The 15,733-nt window shown below is 52.9% G+C and overlaps 1 protein-coding gene across 11 annotated transcripts in view; it reads left to right on the forward strand.

The window, feature by feature from the left end:
* Positions 1-15,733, forward strand: part of Cacna2d2 (calcium voltage-gated channel auxiliary subunit alpha2delta 2) — a 133,782-nt gene that overhangs the window by 67,034 nt on the left and 51,015 nt on the right. The gene's annotated exons all lie outside the window — the stretch shown is intronic.

The following is a 15,733-nucleotide window of genomic DNA, read 5'->3' on the forward strand; positions in this document are numbered from 1 at the left end:
ATGAAAATATTCTAAATTTAGATTATGGTGGTAGCTGCATGACTCTAATTTTACTAAGAACCACTGAAATGCATGTTTAATGTGACTGAATTTGCTATATCAATTAAATCTCAATAAAGCAATTTTTAAAAAATTCGCACATCCATCCACAACTATGGCCAGGATCAAGTCAAGGCAGCTAGCCTAGATCCTCCATATCTAGACCCCGATAAAGAAGGAGTTGCCTTTTCTAGGAGCTGGACCCCTGCTGTCCCTCACAGTGTGACCCAGGTGCAGAGAAGTGGGTGGGGCTGGCCTTCTGACTGGAGGGAAAATGGGCTCTAAGACCTCCCAACAATTATGAACCCAGCAAACCTAGATCTATGCCTAGATAGCCTGGTCTCACCTGACTTCTGGATCTCCTGGTCACAGATGAGGGAAGTCAGCTGGAAGACAGACTTTCACAGAAGGGCAAAGCCAGTTTTCAGCTGTGGGGACCAAAGGTCTCTCTCGACTTATATTAAACCATATGCTTACCTACCCAGCTAGCACCCCACACCTATCCCACTGCCTCTCCCAAATGTGTCCCATTTTACCTTGTTCTGTCTCCTTGCCCCTCCCCAATTCCAGACCCCGAGTTTACATTCTGCTTCCTGGTTTTCCTGGCCCCTCCCAGTTTACAGAATGTGGCTGTCTTGATCAAACTTCTTTTTAGATAAGGTTTCATTATGTAGCCCAGGCTGGCCTCATATGCCCATGCCTCCTGAGCTGGGATTACAAACATGTACTACCATATCTGGCTGGCCAGCCCAAATTAGTGTTGGCGTCAGGGATATGTGGAAAAGGTCATGTTCAAGTCTTTGGAGGTGTTGCTCAAAGACTTTAGGATGGGTTACCTTGGTAGAGGCTGGGCTGCGCTGAATGGGGGCAGTGGAAGCTTCCCAGAACCCAGGCCCCGCCATCCTCCTCAGAAACACAGGAACAACCAACCCTAATAGCAGAGGGGGTTGGGGCATGGCCATGGGCTTGGAGTCTTAGTCCAACTCTCATCCTGTACCCCACATACTCATCCCTGCCTGACAGACAGGACAGATATCTGCCTCCTTTCAACTGAGTTGACAATACCAGCCTATTCCCTGGTACACAGTCAGTGCCAAATACAAAATGATTTTCAGTGGAAGAATGATGGGAAAAGGCACTCGCCATGTGGTCAGTGTATCACAAATCATTCCCATAGCAACCCCAAAAGGAAGTCTTTGCCCCTTCCTCTTAGAGGACGCTGAGGCTTGGAGGTGTCAGGCCAGGACATAGGAGAACCATAGTTTGAACACAGGTCTTCCTGACTCAGAGCCCGGCCTGGGGCTCCCCACAGTCCCGAGGCATGCACTAAGGCAAAACCCTTGCCACCCCAGCAGCTCCTGTTGCAGGCTCACCCTGCACCCCAGAGGACAGAAGGACCACCTACTCCTTGGTTCTAATTGTTCAAAGTAAGCTTTGAACTTCGTTATGTTTTAAATTTGCTTTTAATCAAGTTCTGGTCCTTTTCTTCTTCCCACATTTGTGTGCAGCCTGAGTGCAAATGAAAGGAGGGGCCTGGGGGGTCTTGACCCCCGTCCCCCATCCCATTGTTCCTCCCTCCCTGGACCCCACCCAGTAATCCAATTGAAAACCCTTGATCGGGTCTTGAATCTTAATTTGGGGCTTGCAAAGAGGGAGCTGAGCACCGCAAGACACAAGTTCACTGTATTGTCCAATCAGGGTCCGTCAGATGTTTCCTGACCGGAAGCCCGGTCAGATAGAAGCAGGCCAGCTCAGGGCCTTGCAAACACAAGCAAGCAGTGTCCCCGGGCTCAAGAATCATGCTAGTCTCTCTGCTTTGGACATGCAGAGGGAACCCTGTCTTGAAACTTCAACTACCGAGGGGATGAGGCCTTTGAGCCAGGGCTTTTTAGGGCCTTGAGCCTCGGAAGGGACAAGAAGGTGCCTGAGTTCCTATGGTACACCATGAGAACTGGGGCAGATTTGAAGCACGATTGTTATGTCCCCATCCTCTCAACTGAGGACTTGGCACACAGCCCCTTTCTCGGAATGGTCATTTATTCATTGTTACATCCCCCTCGGTGTTGTCATCAATACTGACTTAGGGCCAACCACGTGATAAACCCGAAGTTGCAGCAGGGAAGGGTGGCCCGTGTTCCTACCTTCACATCAAAACCATTCCCTCAGTCCCTAACTTCCTTCTCGGTGCCTACAGTGCCGGTGGGTTACTAAGGTAAGAGGATGGCTTGAGTTCAAGAGTTCAAAACCAACTGTCAGCATCAAGAGGCCATGTCTCAGAAACGTAAATAAAACTAAAGGCGTGAGCAGCCTCCTTGCCCAGGACCTCTAGCTTCACAACTCCAGGAGCTGTCATTCATAAAGGACAGTGTCCTTGAAGGGTATGCTGCTTGCCACCCATCCCTGGCACCTTTGCCGTGTGGTTTAGAGAAAAGGTCTTGGATAAAGTAGGAGATAAGCCCAGAGGCAAGGCTCAGGGCATGATGCCTTGGGGAGCTAATTGCCAGAAAATGGGAGTACCCGGGTCAGGGCACCCAGGACAGGGCACCTAGGCCAAAGCAGATTACTGTGCACATCAGTGTGGAAACTGACAGCCTGCTCCAGGAAGTCCTTTGCCTTCCAACTCAGACAAGCCAGAGGCAGTGGTAAGGCCTGGCTGGGACTCCAGAACCTAGAAACTCAGGCCATACAGACTGACAGCACCTTCATATGTACTACCATGATGACCATGTAGCATTAGCTGTCTAGAGAAGGACAGGACCAAGGAAAAAGAAGATGAGGCACTGGCTGCCTCTGACAGGACCTTGACCTGTGATGACCTAGTGACCTTGGACAAATCCCTCTTCCCTCACTTTCTTTCTTAGACAATGAGTGTCCCTCCCAGGGGCCCCCACAAGGCTCACATGGGTGGGGCAGGGGGAAGTACAGCCCTGGCTTTGGATCTAGGGGTTCCAGTGGGCGGCACCCCCACCATCAGTGGCCTCTGCGGAATTAGTGTCATTTAAAGAGTAAAATTAAAAACCCTTCTGAGTGCAGCCGCCCTGCTAATGGCCACTTAACCCAATTAGCTGACGCATGTTGGCGGTGTGGCCGGGTCTGTTTAGGAATGGAGCTCTGAGCTGGGTGCTCGAAGGGGCAGGAGGTAGAGGCCAGGGACAGGAGAAGAAGGTTCCTTCCAGTTCCCACTTATTTGCTGCTTTCTTTCCAAAGCCTCATCTCAGGCAGAGCCTCTCACCCTCAGCACCGGAGGCAGGCGCTTTGAACTGGATCTGTCCTTGCAGGGCCTGCTCCAGGCCCTGGAGGGTGTTTGGTAGCATTCTTGCCCTCTACCCACTAGATGCCAGTAGCATGCCACTCTAACAGTTGTGTCTCCAAGTACGGCCTAGTGTTTCCGGGTCAGATGGCACAAGCGATGTGACAGTAATGAACAGACGTCCCACAGGCAGTGCAGAGGGAATAGGGCAGCCTCAGCGAGAGAAACATTCCTTTCTTCCGAAGGGGCAATAGAGAAGGCTGCCTGGAAGAGGCAGCAAAGGGAATGACTGGGTACTGAGGCAGCTAGAAGCCAGCTCAGCTGGGTCCAGTGGTGCATTCATTGATGAGGGTTCAACAAATAGGTTGGTCCTGGGAAATCCAGGCCACGAGTCATCTGTCAAGGCCTGGCCTGCAGTAGGAGCTTCGTAAGAATCTGTGGAACAGACGCTGGACTGTGGCTCCGGATTCTGCCGGAGCTCAGCTTCTGGGGTCAGACTCCAGTTCCGGGAAGCTCAAAACAGGCACAGTAATGGCGGGCTGACCGGCAAGGGAGTCTGTGGCACCCGTTGCCTCCGCCCACCCTTCTCTGAGCAATTAAAAGGTGTTTATGTGGGGCTGGCGGTGGCTTCTGCCTCCCTTCCATTACGAACATTAAGAGATCTTGACCCTTCCACTTTCCCGCTCTTGAAAGGAGCTGCAGACACGTGGAGCCAATTAGGCGCAGGCGTAGGCGCCAAGGGCCCGAGCAGCCTTTTCTCTCTGATTGCAGCGTTTAGAGCTGATTATTCTCCCCTCACCCAAACAGTGCTGCTTCCTGGCAAGGTGCCACCCAGAGGAGCCGCCTGGGGGCCCCTGGGGATAAGGATGCACTGGATTAGTGAATGGGCATCTATGGAACACCTTTCATGTGTGTGGCCGGGAAGAAGGGGGGCGGGGCAGGAATGGTGGCGCCCAGGTAGCAATGAGGTTTCTCCTAAGCCCCCATTTCGGGATAGAGGTCAGGGAAGGGTCCTCAGAGGAGGTGGCCTGAATGTGTGTAGAAGTTGATGACCATTCTCCACACACCCAAGCGTCCTTGTCCTTGGAGTCAATCAGTCAGCATGAGCAAGAGAAAGACACGCTGTTCCCAGTTCCCAGTGGACGTGAGTGTGGAGCCCTCCTCTCCTACCTGCATCCTGGTTGGATGGCCAGGAGAGCCTGAGATGCTCTGGAGGACTCCAGGCTGTACTGCTGGAGCCAAGAGCTAGTCCCCCTGGGTCATTAGGGGGACCGTGCAGGTATTGTGTGGCTGGGGCATAGCCAAGGGGTCCCAGGGTCTCCTCATTCCTTCATCTTTACCTGCCCAGCTGACGCCGACCTACTGGGCCTCCAGAAATGCCAGGTTGTCTATTTGGAGCTGGCCTCCTCTAGTCTCAAGTTGTCTTTGTGCGGTGGGCTCTTCACCTGGGATCTCCAGAGGAAAAGGCCCGGAAGGGCCGCCGCCACTCCCCAGCACCTGCTATTGAAAGGAAGAGGCTGATGGTTGGGGTGCCGCATCCTTAAGGTCTGGGAGATGAAACACACACACCCTGTAGCTGAGTTCTCCCAGTGCTAGAAGGTCAGAGGGAAGAGCTGATGACTGGGATGTCTTAGGCCAGGAAACAGCATTGCCCTGACTCAGGGGCAGGGCGAACAAGATGGAGGAAATGGTCCCTGTGCCCAAGGAGGAGCGCTGTACTCCACTCCCCAGACAGGGCCTAGACTCAGGGGGAGAGTCCCCTCTGCTTGTGCTTACTCTTCTGGGACTGGTGGGGGTTGGGAGTCCTAGCTGGTGAGTGGAGAGATCCTAGGAGGCAGAGGAAAAGACCCACAGGCGCCACAGGGACAAACCAGACTAATTTAAGATCACAGAAGTGAGAAATTTAATTGACTTTTAATAGCATGTGGCCCTTTGTTCTGAAATCCTTGTGGGGGGGGGGGGCTGGGGAGGGTAGCAGTGAGCCAGCCAGTGATCCTGACCCTCTGGGCCCCCGATTTCAAGGAGACAGACAATAACCTATGAGCTGTCCGTGTGCAGATTAGCCACTATGGAACTGAGAAGTCTAAGGCGACAGCCTGGAGGAGGTGGCAATTTAAACTGAGTCTTAGAAGACAGGAGGCGTTGTCAGAGGCGAAAAGGAGGGGAGAGCTCAGCCATGTCTACTCCAGCACTGGCCTAGGAAGGAGCGTGAGCAGATTTCACGTGCCTCAGTTTCCACTGCAGGGAAGAGGCGAGGTGGCAGAGGTGAAGCTAGGGACGGAACTCACTGCCTGATCTCTGGAATGCTTAGTGCACATCCTTAAGCATGGTCCGCTCTCGAAGCATGCTCTAGGAGCAGACTCTCACCTAGTCTCTGCGCTTCAAACTCTGCCATAGGCAGCACCTCCCTGGGGACAGCGGGTGCCTGTGGGAGAAAGTACTGGGTCAGAAGTTGGTGTCGCTGACCTCGGGGTCGTGACATGACATGACACAGGGGTAGTGACTGGCTTATCAAGTCACAGGATTCTGGGTGTTTCAGGTGCCCCTGCTTCAGCTTCTGTTAGTGAGTACTAAGTACTTGCCTGTCCTGCGCAGGCACTGTGCTATGTCACCAGGGACAGGGACAGTGTGCACAGACCTCAGGGAGCACAGTCTGCTGAAGGTGACAGTGTTGTGAACCATGGCACAATGTGTGGAACTGGGGGCTGAGCCTGAGGGACCTAGGAAGAGGAGGATTTAGCCAGGGAAGGGAGAGAGAACGGGAGGAAGAACACAGAGGAAACACCAAAGTTCAGGGACCAGAAGTAGACCTTCAGCCCCCCCCCCAGTCAGCCCTCCCTCTTAGGGGGACTTGACAAAGAACCCTATTCCCAACTTGCACCTCCGTGCCTCCCAAAGTCCGGGCTCCGCAGTGCTTCCTGCCTTCTGGCACAGGCCTTGGAGCCTGTTTGGGAGGCTGGTCACGGTGGCTGGCCCTTTGTTACAGCCTCCCTGTTTGCCCACTGTTCCTCAGCGAATGGGAGTCATCCCATGTTTGCTGTGTCAACACCAGCTGGAGCCGAGCTACGGAGATCTCTGAAAACAAGAGGCTGCACCCTCCAGCCTCCCAGGAACCTGGGGTTCAGCCCTTACCTGGCAGGCTCAGGGTCAGTGAACTATATCGCCTCACCCACAGCCCACGCCTTGTCCATAGGAATGCCAAGTATGATGAGGCAGACAGCTAGCACCAGAGAAAGCAAGTTCCCCCGTACACAACTCAGGACTTCTAGGCAGAGGCAGTCTTCAAGGCTTTGAGGCTAAGTGCAGGGTTCCCCAGCCCTTTGTGCAGGGTCCCTCTGACCTCCTGTAACCCCAGAACCCCCTCCTCCTGTGTGTCCCCAGTCACCAGGTCCAGCAGCCTAAAAGAGGCCTAAGCATCAGGCAGGTGACCAGAAGAATAGACAGCCAGTAAGGCAGAAGCAAGGCAAGGGACACCATGACTTCAGGAGGCCGTGGACCAGGGAAGCTGATGTCCATACCGGACCGTGGGAATGAGACACTGTGTGGGGGAGAGTGCTGAGGCTCGCTCTCAAAAACAGGCGGGAACAGAGGGCCCGAGGGCAGTGAAGGAGTAGGTTTTCCAGAAACGTGCCTTAGAGAAGGACTCACTGGGAACACAGTCCTCCGGGGCAGGACAAGGCACCTGGGTAGAGAGACAGGTGAGGTCACAGCCACCACACTGTCATATCAGCCTCAGGGCGTTTCTCTGCTTGGTTGCCTTACCTGTGAGATGGTGCTAAGAGTCCACGCGGTGGGTTTGCTGAGGGATTCCCTCTGAGCGAGACACCGCAAAACTGTGGATGTGGAGGCCTCTGGAGGGGGCCTGACAAGGTGGCTCTCTCCACTTCACTTTGAGGTTCTCTGGAAAGGTGTCCCAGTGGCTTGGAAGCACAGAAAAGTGGCACTGAGGCCAAGGTCAGAGAGAAGGAGGAATTTGCCCCTCCGAGAGCAGGGGAAAACATTCTGAAAGAGGAAAGAGCCGGGCGGAGCTAGGTGCCTGAGCTCTGCAGTGAGTGGTCCGCCCGGTCTCCAACACAGGAAGTGGGGGCACTCGAGGGAAAGCAGAGGCCATGGGTGTCAGGAGAGGGGCTGAAGGCCTACAGCCTAGTGTGGAAGAAGGGAGGGTTCTCCGGATCCAACGGGGCAGCCAGGGTGGGTTGACTGCAGCGGGTGAAGAGGTGGGAGTCCAGGACACTTCCTGGTGCCGACATGTATGAGGCAGGAGAGATGGGAGGGGGGTGGGCTGCAGAGTGAGGCCACACCCCAAGAATCCATAGGAATTGTCAGGAAGTGGGCAGCACTTGCTGCCTCTCTCCCGCCCACCTTCCTCAGATGGTCGTGTGCGTCTTCGTCGGGAGGCAAGCCTGAGCTTGTGGAGTGTAGCAGGGATGCTTACGGGCAAGGGGCGGTGAAAGCATGGGCTCTCTCAAATCCCAGGGCCTTGGGTAACTTTGCGGTGGACACACACACTCCTGCCTGCAGGTGAGCAGAGCTGTCAGCTCTCTGGAGCTTACCACTTGAAGCTCTGGCTCTCAGAGCTGGGGACCCCACGGCCCTGCTTCTAGCCAGCTTTTAGATAGGCTCCAGGGTCCCAGCCACTTAGGAGAGTTGAGGCCAACAGGTAAGCCACAGTCTGGAGACAGTAGGGACAACCCAGATTTGTGGCTATGGTCTAATTCAGGGGACCACTGCCCCCATTCTCCAAGTCTCAGCAGGAGTACCAAGTTCCACAATCTCCAAAGAACACTGGCCTTTTGCTGCCACTCATGTGTACACCAGGCTTCCTTTTATCAAATATTCCTCTGCTAATCTCATCTCCCTGTGTGACTACCATGTAATTAGTTCATTTTGCAAACTATTGCGTCTGTCATATTTCCCCTTCACTTTTTCCTCTCCCGGTAAAGGGTGCAAGGGGTAAAGAGAGACTTCTGGGTGCAGGAACATCTCACAGGTTAGCTTTGGCCCCATTTCCTCCACACAGGGCCCCACAAGAAGCGACCCCCTTAATACATCCCAGCCCCAGCCTGGTAAGTAGAAGAAAATCAGTCGTTAGAGCCCTCCCATGTCAGGAGACAGAGACTACACAGACCCTTCCTAAGAGTCTCCACCTATTTTATTCACACCCAGGCATTGCCCAATCACGGGGTTCAGACTAGTGAGGTACACGGTGGTGTTGCCACCCACAACCCAGCATGTGATAGACAAATGTGTAGTAGGCAAGTGCAACATAAGTAGGCAGAGGTGATGGATAAGTTCTCAGGCAAGGGGACAAGATACATGCAGAACTTCACAGTGGGTTGCGTGTCCCCAGGCCTTGGCCACGTGACAGCTCCACCCAAGCCTCAAGCCTAATCTTCATGAGATCAGAAATGTCTGGGGCTAGACAGAGGGAGCGGTCCCTAATTTAAGCCAGTTGGTTGGTTGATTTTGTGTTGATTCTGTTTTAAAACAGGGTCTTACTAGGTAACCCAGGCTGGCCAATGTTGATGTTCTTTCTGCATCAGTCTCCCGAGTGTTAGTATTATTAATGCGCGCTACCATGCTCAGCTTTAAGCTTTTACTCAGACCGGTCCCAGGCTGGCCATGAGAGCTGAGCCCGGTATCCCCATTCCTCGGTGGAGAACTGAGGCTGAACTGCACAGGGCCCAGCCCGCTGATGCCGTGCAGTGCACGAGGCAACTGGAAGAGCTGGGCTTGGAGCCTTAGCTGGTGTGGCCTACTTTTCTGCTCCCCCGCCCCTCCTCTCCCCGCCTCTTCTTGCTGTGATTCCCTCGGGATGTGAATTCTCTTAAACTTTTAATTAAAAACATTCTCCTTTCTCCCTTCAAGGTTTACTTCCCCGTGATTTTCCTCTTAGAAGGCAGGATGGGCGAAGGCAAGGAGTGGAAGTCAGGCCTGTCTGGGTCTGAGTGGTGGATCCTGGGAACCAGGCTCTAGCCCCAAGGAGGATACCCCACTCTGTGGCTTCCCAGCTCTGCCAGGGGAATAATTTCTAAGGGCCTGGATGTCATGTTCAAAGTGGAGCTTCTAGGGGCCATGTGTGTGCCACCACTACATCCTGCATAGTCACTTGGGGATACAACATGTGCCCATTAAACAGGCCAGGACTTCCCTGAGTAGAGGGGCCTCCTGCTTCTCTATGAGGGTGCTGTTAGCTGTGGTGGCCTTAGGGTCAGATGTGAGTCCATGGGTTGCAAGCTAAAGAAAAACCTACCAAGCAAGTTACAGCCCAGGGCTGGTATCATGGGTCTCAAGGTCACCAATTAGGTCACCGAAGCATCACATGTCAAATTCCAACTCAGAGCTCAGGGGCACATTGTCAGATCTTGGCTCACAAGATCAAGGCCCCAGGGATGCTGGAGATACAGGTCCTTGACATCAGGGAACCAAATCAGAATCTTTAATTTATAGAACTGGAGGGGGCTAGTACGGCTCTTTCTCCCAGGCAAGTGACCTGTTAATCTATGCCGACTCTGGAGAGAGATGCCACTATGTCTCGGGCTCCCTGCTTCATGATTCGAATTGTTTAAAAGTTCTTTGTTGGGTCAAACCGTAATTGTGCTTGCTGACTCCTAAGCAGTTCCTGGGCTGCATCTCTAGAGAATTTGGGTATAGATACTCTCTACCAAAAGCTCTCCCTAGCCCAGGAAATAGAATTGAGTCTCCACCACCCATATCCCTAGTCACCATGTCATAAACTCACAGATTTAGCCAGGGATACCTACGTACTACCCTGAGATGCTCCCAGTGGGTTATATTTCTCCACCCTCAAGGTAGAGGCCATCTCCATGTAAGCTCCTACGTGCCTAGAAACTCAGAATTCAAGCCAGGCAAGGCCCCAGCCACGAGAGGAACAGAGACTTTACCAAAGGATTGCATACCTCTAGGCAATCCCTTCCCTGCACCTCCCTCTCCTGCTCCAGCCTGAAGCCGAGGAAATAGACACAGCCAGGAGGCCCCAGAGAAGGGCCTATGATAGAGGCTCAGCTAGAATCACACACACACACACACACACACACACACACACACACACACACACACACACACACACACACACACACACACACCGTCTAGGCTGCCCTCGACATCCCGCCTGAGACACCCTGCATGGCCCCTGCTTATTAGACCCTGAGACCACCCCAGCTAGCCTGAAAGTGAGTGTTAAGGGAACTATCACCACAGGAATGGGGAGTTAAAGAAACCTGTGGGCCATTTAGAAAAGGCAGAAACCAAGCATGGCGGCAAATGCCTGCAGTGCCAGAACTTGAAAGGTAGAAGCAGGACAATGAGAAGTTCAGGGTCATCCTCAGCTATATAGTGAATCTGAGGATAGCCTGAGCTATTTATTTATCAATTTAAAAAAAATGAACAGGAGCTGGGAAGATAGCTCAGTTGGCCAGATGCTCGCTGTACCAGTGTGAGGACCTAAGTTCAGGCCACTGGCACCCCTGTAAAGGGCCAAGCATGGTGGCACACACCTGTAATCCCAGCATTAGGAAGGTGGAGACAGGGGGATCACTGGAGCTTGCTAGCTAACCAGTCTAGCTGATTGGTCAGCTCGAGGTTCAGTAAGAGATCTTGTCTCAAAAAAAATAAGGCAGAGAAGGGATTGAGGAAGACAGGCTCGCCCTCACCCCCACCCACGCACAAATATAAACACACAAAAAAGGAAACAAGCAAACAGAAAAGGTAGGGGGCCACAGAAGGCATTGTGGAGGAAGAGGTGGCGGAGGGAGAAAGGACAGAGGGCAGGAGGAGCCTGAACCTCGGACTCAGGATTGAGGCCAGGCATCAGAATCCTGGCAGCCTCTTGAGGAAGGCAAAGGTCACTCTTGAAGACTTGTTGAGCACCTACTGTGTGCCTGTGCTGGCGGTCCAGCCCTGCTGAGCCCCAGGCAGTGCCTGCTTCCTTTACAGGTATGCCGTGGTTCTAGGGATGGCAGAGGCGTAGGAAAGGAGCCTGTGTGTCCGGCCTTGCCTCTTCCAGCACCGCCATCTTCGCGCTCCTCTGCGGGGGCCCATTAACTCGCCAACCAGGGATGGCAGTGTTCTTCCTCCCACTGTGGTGTATTTCAGTCTTCCCCGAACCCCATTACTCCAAGCTCTACACATTTGTTAATCCCCCAAGCATGCTAGGAAAGTCCGGAGAGCTGGGAGAGATGAGAAAAGGCACAGCTCTGCTCCTTCAAGGTTCCTGCTGCAGCCACACGGCATTGTACAAGTTTCCAGGGGAACTTGGTTTGGGCACCATACACACATACAGATAAACCCGTTCCTACCGTGTCCACTTCCGGTAGGCCCCGGACCTCACCGTCAGCCCCAGCATTCCTTCTGCCCTCCTGGACACCTTTTCTCTTAGGGCACAACCCTTTCGCCCCATCTTGTCTTCTTGCCCTCCACAAGCCCTCTCTACCTTCTAGATTTGTTTTAATAGCTCATGACATTTCCAACCAGGGAACTCTCAAAGGTGGGTCATGCCCTCAACCTCAAGAGGCCCAACGAGGCCCAAGGAAGGGCAAAGAGGAACCAGATCCCAGCTGACTTGAGAAAATCTGGTCCAAGGCTGGGGCTGTAGCAGTGGTGTAAGGGGATGCCTAGCATGTGTGAGGTTCTGTGTTCAGTTCCCAACACTGGGGTGGGGGTGGGGGCATTGGTTCAAAGTGGGCTGTAGCCATAACAGTGACAAGGGTACAAAATGAGGGGGACTAAGCTGAAGAGGCCCAGGCAGTGACTGGAGAGGAATGAGAGGAATAACGTTCTGGGCAGAAGCAATGGTCCGTGCAGAAGGATAAGGATATGAAAATGTATCGTAATAAACAGACATCCAGTGTCCCCTGTCTCACACATGTCTAGGCAGCCAAGGCCCTTACATCCATCCATTCTTTTGTTTATTTAAGAAATAATTAGGCCGGGCAGTAGTGGCGCACACCTTTAATTCTAGCACTTGGGAGGCAGAGGCAGGCGGATCTCTGTGAGTTCGAGGCCAGCCTGGGCTACAAAGCGAGTTCCAGGGAAGGTGCAAAGCTACACAGAGAAACCCTGTCTTGAAAAAACAAAAAAAAGAAAAGAAATAATTACTGGGCTCTGAGACCATTGTGATTAAAAAGGAAAAAAAAAAAAATACCCCTGCCTCCCATAGGAGGCTGCTGTGCCTGTTTGAAGTTAAGTCCTGTGAGAGCCTGAAAGAGGGACCTGATGTTAATGTACAGGCACTTCCCAGGTCCTAAGGGGAGGTATGATGGAGACAAGTAGAGCCCTAAGGAGGGGTCTGGCAAGGTCTGGAGCTTGTTACCAGCAGTATGTCTTTATTTGGTATTTGGTAGCTGGCCTTCAGAGGTTCCCATACATGAGAGGGCCCATGACAATCCAAGTGTGGATAGCCTTCGATGTAAAAATGGTCTAACTGTAGCCCGGGGCCTGGAACTCAAGTCTGGAGCTCCTGTCACAGGAGTATAGTTATACTGGAGAAGCTCTTCCATTTCCAAATCCAACCTTGAAGTCCCACAAGGCTCCCGCCTCTCTGCATAGCACTTCCTACAGCCGAAGGTTGAATTGCAGGCGGAGGAGGCTCCTTTTGGGATAGAGCCCGCCCTGGCTAGGCACCCTCAGAGTAATACCTGTGTCTTTTTCAAGCCATCAAGTTCAACTAAGGACCCAGGGCATTTACTGGCCCTCAGTGTACCCCCTTAGAATGGCAATGTGATTCCTAGCTTGTCTGTCTTACCGGGCAGCTGTGAAAATGGAGAGCACTGGTTCCTGTGTTCCTCGGAAGACCTTTCTGCTAGGGAGACCGACAGAGAGCTGCCTACCTTGTGTGGGACCAATGGCTGGCTTTCCTTTCTCCTCAGTGGCCCTGAAGCCATCCGTCACTTACAAATTCTCTTCATTTCTAAATAAAATGATTTGTTAATTTGAGTGAGTGATCGCCACTCGTCCGAGCCTCTTTGCAGGCCCAGGAACAGCTTGTGGGCTCCCGGAGCCCCGCGCCGCAGGCCTGGCGCAGACTTGCCGGGGTTGTTTTCGATTTAAATGTGAATTGAATGAGGAGAAAAATGTTTCTCTTGGCAATTCCATAGGAGCTCGCTCTTCTGACAGATGTTGGAGTTTATTATCCCATCGGGCCTGCGTTTTGTTGAGCAGAATTGCTAATTATTTCAGAGGCCCGGCCACAGCCAAGGAAGCAAAGGAGGTGGCAGGCGCGGCTTTGGGCGGCGTCTGTTGACGGGCAGGTGCCGAGTCAAGGGGCCCCCTACATGCCCTCCTTGGATCTGCAGACATTTTGGATCAGGGCCTGCCCTGCCCATCCGTTGACGTCTGTTCTGTGTAGCAGGTACTCTGGGGGAGGGAGCAAGGCCTTTTGTGGCAGCTTTGACTTCATGGCAAAGACTTTAGAAGGGTGACATTGGGGATAGGAACTGCTTGTGTTTAGTGGGTCCGTGGGTGGCAGGGCGGGTGGGGGGCCACAATAGAAAGAACCCAGCACGCTTCTTCCTGTGTGTCACCAAAGTTGTCCTCTGGATGGGCTTAACTCGGCGGAGGTGTGTTTATGGAGTACGTGTCTTTGGAACCACAGCTCTGTGCAGACCTGTGGGGGTCCGGTATGCCCGAGTGCTGTTTCAGGTCACACAGCCTGGAGTGGCTTTGTGAATCTGATGTCTGCATTGTGTTGCCTGTGCAGTGTATTCCTTCTACCCCACTTCTGCCCCCTACTGCAAAGAGAAGAAGGCCTTGAAAGATATACGGCCACAGGAGACTAGACCTCTGGGGGAATAGGCCAGTATTGGCCATGGTGCCATTCAGATGCTGGAGAGCACCCCAAACTTGAATGGACTCTGGTAAATTTAGTTAGGGGGTGGGTTTCAAGGTAGAAACCCTGACCGCTGGTCCGTTCTGCCCTGGACCTGAACCTCACTGTGAGTGCACACACACAGAGTCTGAATCCACTGAATTATCTCTTACACTGGTGGAGTGGGGGCGTGGCGGTCCCCCACAGTATCTTCTGTGAACAGCCTCTTGCTTGCCCCCAGCTCCCCATCCAGAGCCTCCAGACAATAGGCTGGGTGTGCTGACTATCCTAGCCCTGCCAGCCAGGGATTCAACCCAGGCCCCTCCCGCTCCTTACCCTCTTCCCACCCCCTACCCTGAAGCTCAGGCCAACTAAAGCTCAGCTTCCTGGGTTTACCATAAAGGCGACAGCAGCTGGGCAGGATTTTATAACCCTAATTAACACAAGATTCCCTGGGGTCTCAGCTCTAGAATCCCGATGCAAACTGAGACCAGCAGGGCACAAAGCAAGGAGGGTCCATTGTGGAGCCAGGTAAGGGGGGACAGAAGCTCAGCCTTTCCCTGCCCCACATCTGGGCCCCTAGTAACCCCCTAATGAGAGACCCTAGGGAATGGGGAGGGGTTCCTAGCCACCCTCAAGCTGAAATCGTGCCTGGCATCTCTGATTGACCGTGTGTCCCTGGGAACACATGGTCTCTCCTCCATATAAAACTCCACCTTGACATCCTTCCATTAAATAGGGCATGTTCAGAAGAGAAAATTGCTACTATTTTCCCCTTTTACTTCACTGTCATCAAAAATTGATCCCATATTGCATCCTTATTTCAAAGAACGAGCTAAAAAAAATAAAATAAAAATTCCTACTCCTTAGAGCAGCAGCTGCATCCACCCCCACCCCAAAAAAAGAAAAGAAGAAAAGAAAACGTGACCCATTGTGGGGAGGGTGCCTGCTGGCCTGGCTGAGGCTGTAGAGCTAGCTGCCGGGGCTTTGGATTGCACATGACCCGGCCTTGGGGAGGGCTGGGCACTCGACTGTGCAGGCAGAAGGGGTTTCGATCTGGTGAAATGTGGTAGAGAATGGGGTAATTGGGGGAGGTTAATTTGGATCTAAATGGAGCGATTCGTTATCTCAATAAGAAGCATCTCGTTTTCCAGGGAGACGGCTGCGCCTGCCAGATGCTGGCCTGCCTGTCTAGTCGAGGTGGTGGCTCGGCACAGGGCCCCACAGTCAGTCCAACTTCACCAAGCAGCCTCTCCTGCCTGGCTGGTGGAGGAAAGACAGTCTAATTGGGTTTATTCCTTAGTTCATTTGGCAACATGTAGAATTTTTTTTTTTGTATACAATATGAATAATAAAAACGGAGCAAAGGGATTAGATAAGAAGCTGGGGCCAGGATCAGGCACCAGGCCTAACTGAGTAGACAGGTTGACTCTGGGCCCCCTGAAAGCTAAGGGAGAATGCAGGGTTTTGTATTTTAACCAGAGGGGATAAGACATTCAGGTCAGTCCTCTTGGGAATGCAGTCTAGCTTGTCCAGGGGTGGTATTTGGGATTCACAGGATGGTGCCCTCAGCTCCACCCACCTTTACTGGGAGCAGGGGTTCGGGGTGGCACCTTGGC

This window comes from Peromyscus californicus, unplaced genomic scaffold (genome assembly GCF_007827085.1).
Source record: "Peromyscus californicus insignis strain IS unplaced genomic scaffold, ASM782708v3 Scaffold_11__1_contigs__length_118956290, whole genome shotgun sequence".
NCBI classification, from domain to species: Eukaryota; Metazoa; Chordata; class Mammalia; order Rodentia; family Cricetidae; genus Peromyscus; species Peromyscus californicus.